We start from the raw sequence: 11,918 nt of genomic DNA on the forward strand, positions 1-11,918 counted from the left end.
TTGTCGCTTGTGTTTGAGACTTGTGGCGAAGTTCCTCCATGAAGAAGGCAACTTAGCAATAATGCACCCAGCCACAAACTCATCGGGTATGACACACTTAAGGAGTTCAAGTTCCTTAGCCAGGCACTGAACCTCATGAGCTTGTTCGACTACTGATTTGTTAGCAACCATCTTGTAGTCATGAAAGCTCTCCATGATGTACAGCTCTTTGCCTGCATCTGAAGCACCATAGGTAGCATTCAGATAATCCCACAGAGTCTTTGCATCTGTCATGTGTAGAGTCGAATCAAACAGATGATCAGACAACACATTATGCACAACTCCCACAAAGATCTGGTTGGCTTCCTGGAATTTTCTCTGATCTTCATCAGAGATATTTCCATCCGGCAAGCCATCTTTTGTCCAGAAAACTTTCATGGACGTAAGCCAATTAGTGACCTAGACAGACCACCTCTTAAAGTGCGCACCAGAAAACTTTTTTGGCCTCAGCGCGTCAGCGAAACTAGCCATAGATAATTCTAGAAAACACCTATAATAAGGTTTTTGGATTGTTAAATAATTTGGCAATTTCCAGATTAAAACCAGAATATAAATCATGACAATCTGAAGTACTAGATTAAGCATGAGCATATTGCATAGCATGAACATGATAACCGGTGTAAGCATAGCTCGTACACCACACATATTAAACAGTATGAACGATGACATTAGATCACAAAAAATATACCTTCTGAATGTAGATTTAGTCGCTGGTGGTGAAGATGCAGATGGTGACGATGGTGCAAGGTCTAGGTCATCGATGAGTAGTGGAGGAAGAGCTCGAAACAGTTGACGATGGATACGCCGGGACCTAACGCCGCCTGATTTGGATGGAAGACGACCCGTCGTGAAGATTGGGAGCAGTCGCGCGAAAAGAGCTTCCCAAAAACCTTATTCGCCTTCACCTGGTGCATGATCGCAAAGACGGAGGTTCCGGAGACCTGCTCCCCCAGTCGTCGGTGCATGCAAGTGACCGGGCTGGAGAAGCTATGGTGGTAGCACAATAGCAAAAAGAGGAAAATACTAATTTACTACCTTAGGATTTTCTAACTGAAAACTCCCAATTGTAGTTTTTGGTGTGTCTTTTCACAGGAGGATCGATACATATATATAGGGAGGAAAACCCCCTACCTTCACATCAACTAGCAATATGGTACTAATTGATGTTGCACCTCCTACCTTTACTCATTGGTTTAAACAATAAAACCCATTAGTAAACATAGGTATTAGGCCTTTGAGATTTATTAGAATTTCTTCATATAGATTTAGAGGAATTATCCATATAAATTCTAACATCAAGTAGGCATTGCCTTTATATTCGATAGACGTGGCAACTATATGGTTATATATATTCTACTTCACCAGCCACTTATATATGTAATAGCATAGCAGCTATAGTATTATACGAACAATAGTCTCGGGCAAGTGCTTTGATTGCTGCTAACCATGTCAAAAGCATTCATCCCATTTGTATTGAACTTGAACCTTTAAATTCTGACATCGTAGTCAAAATTCTTCATGAACATGGTGGTCCTCCAATCCAATCCATCAGCGGGGTACCTAGGCATTTTATCTTTCCCACGCCCTTTAGCATTGTCACCGCAACAGCTTGGCTGACTCTGTGTTTGCAAACAACCTCTACATGCAAGGAAATATATAGAAATAAATGCCATGCTATCTTTACGGGCCTTCTTTGGTCTTACTGCAATCATCTACCGTAGCTTGCTTATATCGTGGAACTTTGCACTTTGAGCATGCATCCAAGTGTTTGTATTCAACACGAATTGATTATTTTCAACTTCGAGACCGATAGGGCAGATTATATGCTTGGCTTCATATATCGTCTTTGATAACTCATTAGGGCTTTGTAGTACTTTCTACACATAATAAGTCTCCAAAGCCCTTGTTAGATAAAGCATTGGTAAATTTCAGCTCTAATAGCCCAAGGTCCGCTTCCAATTTGCTCACATTATATTGCAACCTATATACAATAGTATTTTAGCATCCATCCTCATCTTCTCCAACTTCTCCAAATATTTTGGACTAAGGAATCTTGGATCCACCTCATGTAGCATCTTAGAAAGGGCATCTTCTAAGTTATCTTCAACTAACGTATTCCTAAAAACATCGTTAACCACCCCTGCCATGTTGACACCTCTCTTAATACAGCGATGCTCTCATCATTTTCCCAATCCGCTATATATGTTGTCACCCTCCTCCTCATGCTTGGTCCATATCTTATAGTATTCCACGAAACTCCTAGTAATCAAGTGCGATTGTATCTACTCGGGATTGAGAAATTGCCTATGACTCTTGCTGTGCAAGGCATGAGCAGCATATGTAGCCTTCATCTGGTGGATTACATGCGACATAGGCTTTGGCTACCTAGATAAAGGAGTCAACCCTAATCACAACCAAACGAGACCATATATCCATCCTCAATCGATCTATTAACAAAGAAAAATAAGTGTGCCATTGAATTTAGTTAAAGCTCCAAACTTATGCATGCATGCATAAATTGTATTACTAGAGAATCAACCAATAAAACAACCATATTTACAAGAGAATCAACTAAACTATCCAAAAATTAAATGCTAGCTAGCCAATAGCCACAACTTAAAGTGGTTCATCAAACTACTCTATTCTATGCTACACTAAATAAAATGTAGAAACTAAATGCACCAACTAAGTCACGCAAAGTCATTTACTACAGAATTAAGCAAACTATCCCAAAATTAAATGCTTGCTAGCTAATAGCCTCAAACTAAAGTACATGTGCCACATGGGTTCATAAAAAATTGTTGGCCCTCATGAACAATTGTATTCTATGCTACACTAACTAAAGAGTTGAAACTAATATAATATAAATGGACTAATCCATCATAAGAATCAAAAGCAATCTAACGAAGCAAACTAGCTCGCTACAAATTAAATAGTTAGGCACTAACCTTAAATTATCAGTAGCAAATGGACTCACCAAAATTCGGACACCAACAACAACAACAACAACAAAGCTTTTAAGTCCCAAACAAGTTGGGGTAGGCTAGAGTTGAAACCCAACAGAATTTCGGACACCATTATGAAAAATTATATGAAGAATGTTCTCTCAATTAGATAAAGAACAAGCATGAGAGTCAAAGACAGTATAACCAACAAAATTAGTTATAAATTCAAAGGATTGCTAGTTAGACACCTTAAATTAAAGCAAGGGGATCCTGTTAATCCTTCAAAAACCAAGCCCCCATGAGCAATTTGATGAAAAATGGCCACACCAATAGATAGAGAGGTGGGCAAAGACGCTTCCTTGGATGGGTGTGCTTGTGCTGGACGGGTGGAGAGAATAAAGGGTTAGGTTTTTATACTGTAGCTAAGACACCGTCGAGTCAAGCAACAACGTACTAGTGATGTTGTTATATAGCTATTAAGTCAAGCCACGACCCAACATTAATATATCATTGTCGGGTGGTGTGTTAACAACCGACATTGATAATCTGACTATCATTGCTAGTGATTGGTTCTAACCGGCAGTGTTATATCAGTGTCGGTTCATTAGTCGTGCCGGCGGTGAAAGGTGGTCTTCACTGCCAGGTCAATAAGATTTCCATCATTGTATGGATTCTAGACTTATGACCCGACAATGAAGCATACTCCCTCTGTCCTAAAATAATAAGTGTTGTTTTGGTTTCCGTGCCAGGAAAGAACACGGGTGGAGGTTGTTTTTGTGGAGCCAGGTTTGGCCAAGCCTTTGTCTCGGTTTGCATCACCTCCCATGCAGTGATGCGCTTGTCGACCTCTCCGCTCGTGCGCCGCCGCTCCTCCTCCGTGCGCTCGTTGTCCTCCTCCCCTGCTCCTCCTCCCGTCAAGGCTCCAAGCAGAGCACTCGTGGTCGCGGTCGCTGGTAACAGCCAGGAGCTCATCCTCCTTCCGGAAGGCATGCACCGGGCATCGGGAGGCCGGTGTGATGGGGAGCGGCCGGCACCGGCATGAGCACCCACCTCCTGGAAGAAGCGGCACAACCAGATCCCATCTGCTCATGCTGCGCCCACTACGTCTCGGACCACCAGGGCCCAGTTGTGAGGTGCTGCGTCGCCGGTCATGGCGAGGGGCCAGAGCTTCTCGGTCCTTCTCCTCCCTTCAACGTACTCCCACCTCCTGGAAGAAGCGGCGGTGTGCCATGCTCGTCGTGCTAGCCCGGCTGCTCGCCTTGCTGTTGTCGTGTGCCATGCTCGCCTTGCTACTGCCGTGTGCCATCTTCGCTGAGGATGTCCACCACTTGTTCGACGAAATGCCTCGAAGGGGGTAACCTTACCGATTCGAAGAAGAGGTGACTGTATCAAAACAAATCAGGCAACCAAACACACCCTGGGGCTAGCCAGGCTAAGACAATACAGACAACCAAACAACCAAGAGTTGGCTTGTTGAGAGCAAACCAAATGGCCAAGGCTGCCCACACTGGATTCTAACCAGGCTAGAAGTTAGCCAGGAAACCAAACACACTTTATACTACTGCTTTCTGGCTTCCATCACTAAATCCGTTTTCCCCTAGAAAGCACACTCCGACCTTCTCTCAAAGCAAAAACATACTATCAAAAGTGCACAACGTACGCATCCAGGGTGTCCTTCGCCGCGGCTTTACCATTCTAGTTAGTTGCATCCAAAGAGCAAAAAGCTTAGTACACCTACGGAACCACAGCAATAGCATCTTGTCTCCATTCACCACCGACCAACAGGCGGCGCTAGAGCGGGGTGACGATGGATCTCGTGGTCGGCGCCTCCAACGACACTGTAAGATCCCTGGTGAACAAGCTCGGGAGCCTCCTCGCGCAGGAGTACACGCTGATCCGTAGCGTCCGTGATGACATCCAGTACATCACCGACGAGCTGGCCAGCATGCAGGCCTTCCTCAACAGGCTCAAGCGGGCCCCAGGTGACCACGACGAGCAGCGTCTGGACTGGATGAAGCAGGTCCCAGAGGTGTCGTACGACATCGAGGACTGTGTCGACGACGTGGACCATCGGCTCAGCGGCGAACCCCGCGGGAGCGGAACAATGACGTATCTCCGGAAGAAGTGGTACCTGCTCACCATGCTGCACGCGCGCCACTGCATAGCCACCGAGATCGGCAACCTCAAGCTCCGGGCACAGCAAGTCAGCGAGCGGCGGACCAGGTACGGGGTGGAAAACCTGACAAAAGTTGAAGGTCCCGCTGGAGTGAACACTTCCCCCAGACCACCGAGCGCCACCTCCCCAGCTCATCGGCAACAAGGCTCCTGTGGGAATAGAGGACGCCATGGAGAAGCTCAAGCCGTGGTTTAACGATGGTGCACAGGATACTGCTGAACCTCAACTGAAATTCCTCGCTATTGTTGGGTTTGGTGGCCTTGGCAAGACCACGCTTGCCGTGGCGCTGTACCGTGAGTGTGGAGACAAATTCGCTCTAAAAGCATCCGTGCTTGCATCACAGAAGTTCCATCTGCTGACTGTCTTGAGAAGCATAATCAGGCAGCTGAATGAGCAGCAATCTGGTGCATCCAAGACTGACTTCGACGGGATTGAAGAATGGGGACTGGACAAGCTCAAAGACAAACTCGCCAACCAGTTACTACAACAGAGGTACTGCACTATAATTTGGGCTCAATTTGTTTTTTTTCTTTATCCCAGAAACCATTTGGATTTCCTAATTCCTATGGCACCATAGTTTAAGTAGGCTCGATTCTATCATCATACTGTTGTCATTTGTTTTATAGATATAGATTGATAGATTTTGATCTTGTAATATTGCTTTCAAACATTGCGTGAAATAGGTAGCATATCATGATACAAGGCATTTGGTCATAGTAGTTAATTATTGTGCACTTGTGCAGTACTAATCATCAATTAGTCTTGCAATGTGTTTTGGAGGAAAATTGCTCTTGTAAAACTATCATTTCTTTATAATGCTTGAAATAGGTACCTTATCTTGATGGATGACATTTGGTCTGTATCAGCATGGGAAAATATACGCGACTCTTTTCCCAGTAACGGGAAGGGCAGAATAGTGGTGACGACAAGGTTCAAATCCGTAGTCGAAGCCTGCCGCCGTCCACAAGGCTATGTCCATGAGCACCAGGCACTCCTCGAAGAGGACTCATGCAAATTGTTCTATCAAGCTATCTCCAGTATTGGGTATGGGATTTGTCATTCTATGCCCATTGATGGTGGGATTATCATGAAAATATGTGGAGGTCTTCCTTTGGCAATAATTGTAGTAGCAGGGCTTGTGGCTAGTAAACTAAAATCAAACACAGACCAGGAAGTCCATTCACATTTGGTTGATGTGGACAAGGATTTAAGTCAGGTGTTGGTGAATAACCTCACCACAGATGGAGTGACTCACATACTAAATCACTGCTACCACCATTTGCCGGCTGATCTCAAGACCTGCCTGCTGTACTTGAGCATGTTTCATGATCAGTAGAAAAAGCCTCATCAGAAGGTGGATAGCTGAAGGGTTCATTGCTGAGAAGCATGGGAAGAACGTTGAGGAAGTTGCTGCGGACTGCTTCAATGAACTCATTAGCAGGAACCTGGTCTGTGCAGTCAACAACAGTAGCAATGGCAAAGTGAAGAGCTGCCAGATTCATGACATCGTCACCAAGTCCAGTGACGAGAATTTCATCACCATTGTCGGTGGCCACTGGCAGACACCATTTCCGACCTACAAGGTGAGGTGACTGTCAGTCCACAAGAGTGACCGGAAAGAGAAGGAAACAGTTGAGAGGATGAAATTGTCGCATGTCCGTTCCTTAACAGCTTTGGGGAGCTTTAGGACACTTCATTCTACTTGGCTCAAATTTCAGATACTGCAGGTGTTGGATCTTGAAGGCTGCAAGGACTTGTCCTTCCATCACCTCAAGAAGATATGCAAAATGCATCAGTTGAAGTACTTAAGCTTGCGCCGGACGGATATTGAGATGATCCCAAAGAAGATAAGCAAAATGGAATATTTGGAGGTACTTGATATAAGGGAGACGGAAGTAAAAAAATTGCCGGCATTAGTTGAGAGGCTTCAGAGAATGGTACACCTGCTAGCTGGCGACAAGAAGAAGAGAATTGCATTGAAGTTGGCTGAACGAATCACAAAAATGAAGGCTCTCCAAACACTATGAGGAGTTCATATCTGTACTGGCTTGGCCCTTAAAGCCTTGGAGAACCTCAGCAACCTGAAAAAGTTCATTGTTTACAGCAAATACCAAATAAGCTTCCGAGGAGGAGGAGCAGGGCAAGGAGGCAGAGATCGTGCCTGCTGCTCCCGATCCCGATCCGCAGCAGCAGCATGAAGAGGAAAGGGATGTCATGGCGCATCCTGATTCTGCGAAGCAGCATTCAGCTTCTGAGGTGGAGGCCAAGATCAAGGAGCTATTAAGAGTGGCGCAGGCCCTTCGTGCGAGGATATCTCAACTGCTGGGGCCTGCTGGCCCACATGGCGTTGCGACGCTAGACGGCACTGCTTGATCTTCGTGGAGACGGAGATAAGCTTCCTTGCGGCGTTCTTGACGACATTGAATTCGAACCTCCGTGGAGACCGAGTTAACCGTCCTCACCTGCAGCATTTCATCGACGAGTGCTCCACGAGGGTGCTGGGACTCTATGTCAGCTTTCTCTACACGACCAACCACACCTTGCGTAGATTTATTCATCCCTCACGTCATACACTGCTGCGAAGAGCCGCACAGTTGTTCCGCCGTGTAACTTTAGTAGAGCATCGTTATAGTGACATCGTACATCATTTGCACGACCAGACAGAGCATACCTCCAGGAACATGCATGGTCTTCTCACAAGATCTTACCTTGTGCTTACACCCCACCTGGCAAAGGCCGAGGCCGGTGCCCTTCCACTTAACCCTGTACATGGTTCGGTTTGTAACCGGTCCAACCCAGGAACCAGCCCGTGATAAAACCGTTTGTAGAGGCCACGCATGGGCGAGGTCCCGGACGGGAAGGTAGTCGCGGCTGATGAGCGTGGTGCCGATGGCAACGCAGCCATGAGCCCATGACAGAGAAGGCAACGTCAGAGGCGAAGTGGGCGCACTACATGTGGAACGCCTCGTACCAGCGCGGGTTCACGGGGTCGCCGCCTCGCCCGTGATGACCGAGGTCGACCGTCGCATACAGCGGTACAGCCGCGGGGAGCCCTGGCCGAGGCCGAGCGAGTCATCGAACCTCTCTATGAACTGCACGCGCGACACGAATCAGACAAATTTCAAATATTGAATCCGAGCCCCCCACGCCACCGCGGCCGTGCGCTCGCCGTCCATGGCCATGGCCGTCGCCCCGGCTTCCTGATTCGTCTTGTACCCGTGCGCCTCCGGGCCCCTCCTTCTGATTCCTTCACCGCCCGCGCCATGCCGCGGCTGCGCGGGTCCAAGCGCCGCCGGAAGGCGGCCGCGGCCGCAATGGCGGCTGCCGCCGCGGGTGACCCGCCCGGCGATTGGTACGGGACGCCTCCTGCATGCCGATGTCAGGTGCGTGTCCCTCCCCTGTCCGCCTCTGGCTGGCTGCCCGTGGCGCTGGCTGGGCATCTGGTGCCGTCGTTTGCGAGTACTGCTCGAATTGATAGATCGGAATGAGTTTAACCGCGGAAACCACGAAACCCGATGGTTCCTAACCGCTGGATAGAATCTTTCACGGGTTGGGCTGGGTTTTAACCAAGAACCGGTTAAACCGGACCATGTACAGGGTGACTTCCGCTTGTCGGCATCGATCGCCCGGCAAAGAAGATCCTCAGGTGGCTCTCGCAGCCACAGCAGGGGACGATGGACAGGAGCCAGCTGAGAGTCATGTCTATCGTTGGTCCTATGGGGATAGGCAAGACAACTCTTGCTGTGGATCTCTGCAATCGAATCAGGCATCATGAAACTAGTGGAGGACACTACTATTTCTAATGCAACGTTATGGCTCAAGCATCAGGTGGGGCTGATAGGAACATTCTTCTTCTTCAAGATATCCTCTCCCAAGTCTCAGAACCTGCAGCAGCAACAGCATTGTCATCAGACCCGTCGTCAGAAGCCAAGACAATGGAGGTCCTAGTCCGCCTCGTTTCAGAGTGCTTGCGAGATAAGAGGTACCAATAACGACCAACCAACTTAATTACTAGCTTTGACATGATTATATATCTTTAATCTGCAAATATATTTCCCATTGTCGATGATTTATGGGAAGCATCAGACTGGTGGAAAATCGAACCCGCATTCCCTAGGAATAATCTTGATAGCCGAATATTGGTTACAACACGCAGTACAATTACAGCATGGTGGGCATGTTGCTCCGATTCTTATGATGACCTTGTGCATGAGATGAAACCTCTAGGGCCTTGTTCGTTTAGCGTATTCCCGGCCAGCACTACCGGGAAAACGTCCTTTGCCGAGATCCTATATTTTTGCCGAGCGCAAAAACGCGGGCTCTCGGCAAATAAAACGTTTGCCGAGAGCGACTCTCGGCAAACATCGGCTGTCGGCAAGTGACAGGATCGCCGTGGGCCTGCATCTCGGCAAGCAACAGCTCTCGGCGAAGTGGGCCGTTTTGCCGAGAGCCGCGCTCGGCAAAAAATGCCCGTCGGCAAAACGGTCCTTTGCCGTAGGCCGCGCTCTCGGCAAAATAAGGCTCTCGGCAAAACATTGCTGCGGGCCCATAGCCGTAACCTGCTCTGACGGCGTCACCGCTTTGCCGAGAGCCCCTCCGTTACTACTCTCGGCAAACCTCTTTGCCGAGAGCTGCTCTCGGCAAAAATTTGCCGAGAGCCCCTCCCAGGCTCTCGGCAAATGTGGTTTCTATATTTCATGTGTATGTGTTTCTCTTCTTCTAACTCTCTCCAATTAAATAATTTTTTCTTTCATATGCTCCAAACTTTTTTCTCTACAGACATACTACAGGTTGTACTCAATATTAAAATTTTGTGTATTTTTGTAATTATTTGCTATATATAATTAATTAATTGCATTTCTATGAGTTTTTTTAATCGATTAAAATTTGAACAGCGATTGATTTAAACACGGGAAAAAATTAAGTAGAAAATGATATTCATGCTATTTATGCATTATTGAGGGCAAATAACATCTTGTTGACGTTTTTTTCACCTTTTATTTTACGAATCGAAGACCACGAACATATGTCGCCCAACGATTTAAAAATTCTTAAAAAAGGAAACGAAGTCGGAAAATTGTGATATTTTGCAATGAAGTCATGGTATCACACTTGGAGGCTGTGGTAAAAAATTGAAAATGTTTCGCACAAGTGGTTGCGTATGATTCTTATAATCTGAGACATCTCCGAATAAGTTTCATAAAGTTGAGAAGGAGTCATTAGGATTTTCAAACAATGTCACGGTCGAATTAGTTTTGGAGTTCCAAACTTTTTGTATAGCCATTAGAGAGCATAAGTTGTAACACGGCAAAAATTCGTATTTTTCCGGAGCCGTTTGTTGTTTATTAAATTTTTTTTTGGATTTGATTTGCCGAGAGCTTCAGGGGATTGCTCTCGGCAAAGACTCTTTGCCGAGAGCAACTAGTCCCGCTCTCGGCGCAGATTTCTTTTTTTTTACCTGGCCTGGATCAATTTTTTGCCGAGAGCGGGCTCTCGGCGAAGAGGTTTGCCGAGAGCTACTCTCGGCAAATAATAATTTTTATTTTTTTATATTTTTTTGTGCAGTTAGCTAGTTAAAAAATTCGAACCGAATTTGAAAAAAAATAACTTTACCGAGAGCCGGATCTGGGGGCTCTCGGCAAAGGGGGAAGGTTTGCCGAGAGCCTCCCAGATCTGGCTCTCGGCAAAGTGGCTTCACCACTTAAACGTTTCGGCGCAGCCCCGCAAGCCGCGTGAACCGTTTCGGCCGCAGCCCCGCCGCCGCCGCAGCCCGCCACGCCCAGCCGCGCGCGCTGCCGCCGCCGCTCCGCCCGAGCCAGCCCGCCCCATCCTGCTCCGTGCCTCCGTCACGCCAGGAGTCAAGGTCGCCGCCGCCGCCGCCGCACGCCAGGCGCTCGCGTCTTCATCGTACCCTTTGTCAGGTCTTCGTCGGCCACCCAACAGGTATGCCCACCCCTTTCTCTTCCCTTTATGCTTTGTGAATTTGTATTCGGATCGAATCTAATTTCATTTCAGCATGCGGTTCTGCATCCATTGATCTGCTTTGATTTGAATGTCGTATGCTATGTATATAAAATGCAATTAAATTTAAATAACTATCATTATTATTAGAGGTAACTGTGAGGGTAAGATCTTTTGCTGCATGTCGTTTGCTTGACAGTAATGTAGTGTGGTTTTAAGCTCAGACATTTTGTTTATCTCAGATGTTTAAACTCAGATGACAGTTTCTCATATGTTTAAGCTCAGGCGAGAGTTACTAGTAGCTTCTTTTTCTTCCGTACTGATGATTCTTGGCTGCTATGGGCTGGTGATTGATATGGAATGATGAAACAGCTACTGAGCTGGCACCTGTGATGAAACATCTAAAGAATTTAATTAAAACTTCTTCCTCGTGCACAGTTGCAATGTATCATGTAGTAGTACTTTGTTTTCTTGTCAAATAAACTAAGTTATCTCCGTGAGCAAAAAGAGGCTAACTGGATTATAATGTTAAAAATAGAAATATCCGAATTTGTATTTCTTAAAAGGAGAATTCCTGCATTTACTAAATTACTGTGCATCCTAAATCCATTTGTCACATTGTTTGCTATAGACAAGCAAAGTGTCTGAAAATTATTTGCTGGTTGAAATGATGAGAAGGCAAAATAGGATTAACAGGGAATGTATTGCTTGTGAAATGGAATCTCCGATTTTATTTCTTGGTTCAAACAAAAGGTACTATGCAATTTAGCTCGTTCGCCGATTCACATTCCCAGTTG

The 11,918-nt window shown here is 46.4% G+C and overlaps 1 pseudogene; it reads left to right on the forward strand.

The window, feature by feature from the left end:
- The first annotated feature begins 4,791 nt into the window (after positions 1 to 4,791).
- Positions 4,792 to 7,533, forward strand: LOC136489385 (disease resistance protein Pik-2-like; annotated as a pseudogene).
- The last annotated feature ends 4,385 nt before the right edge of the window (positions 7,534 to 11,918 follow it).

Source organism: Miscanthus floridulus, chromosome 10 (assembly GCF_019320115.1).
Source record: "Miscanthus floridulus cultivar M001 chromosome 10, ASM1932011v1, whole genome shotgun sequence".
Lineage (NCBI taxonomy): Eukaryota > Viridiplantae > Streptophyta > Magnoliopsida > Poales > Poaceae > Miscanthus > Miscanthus floridulus.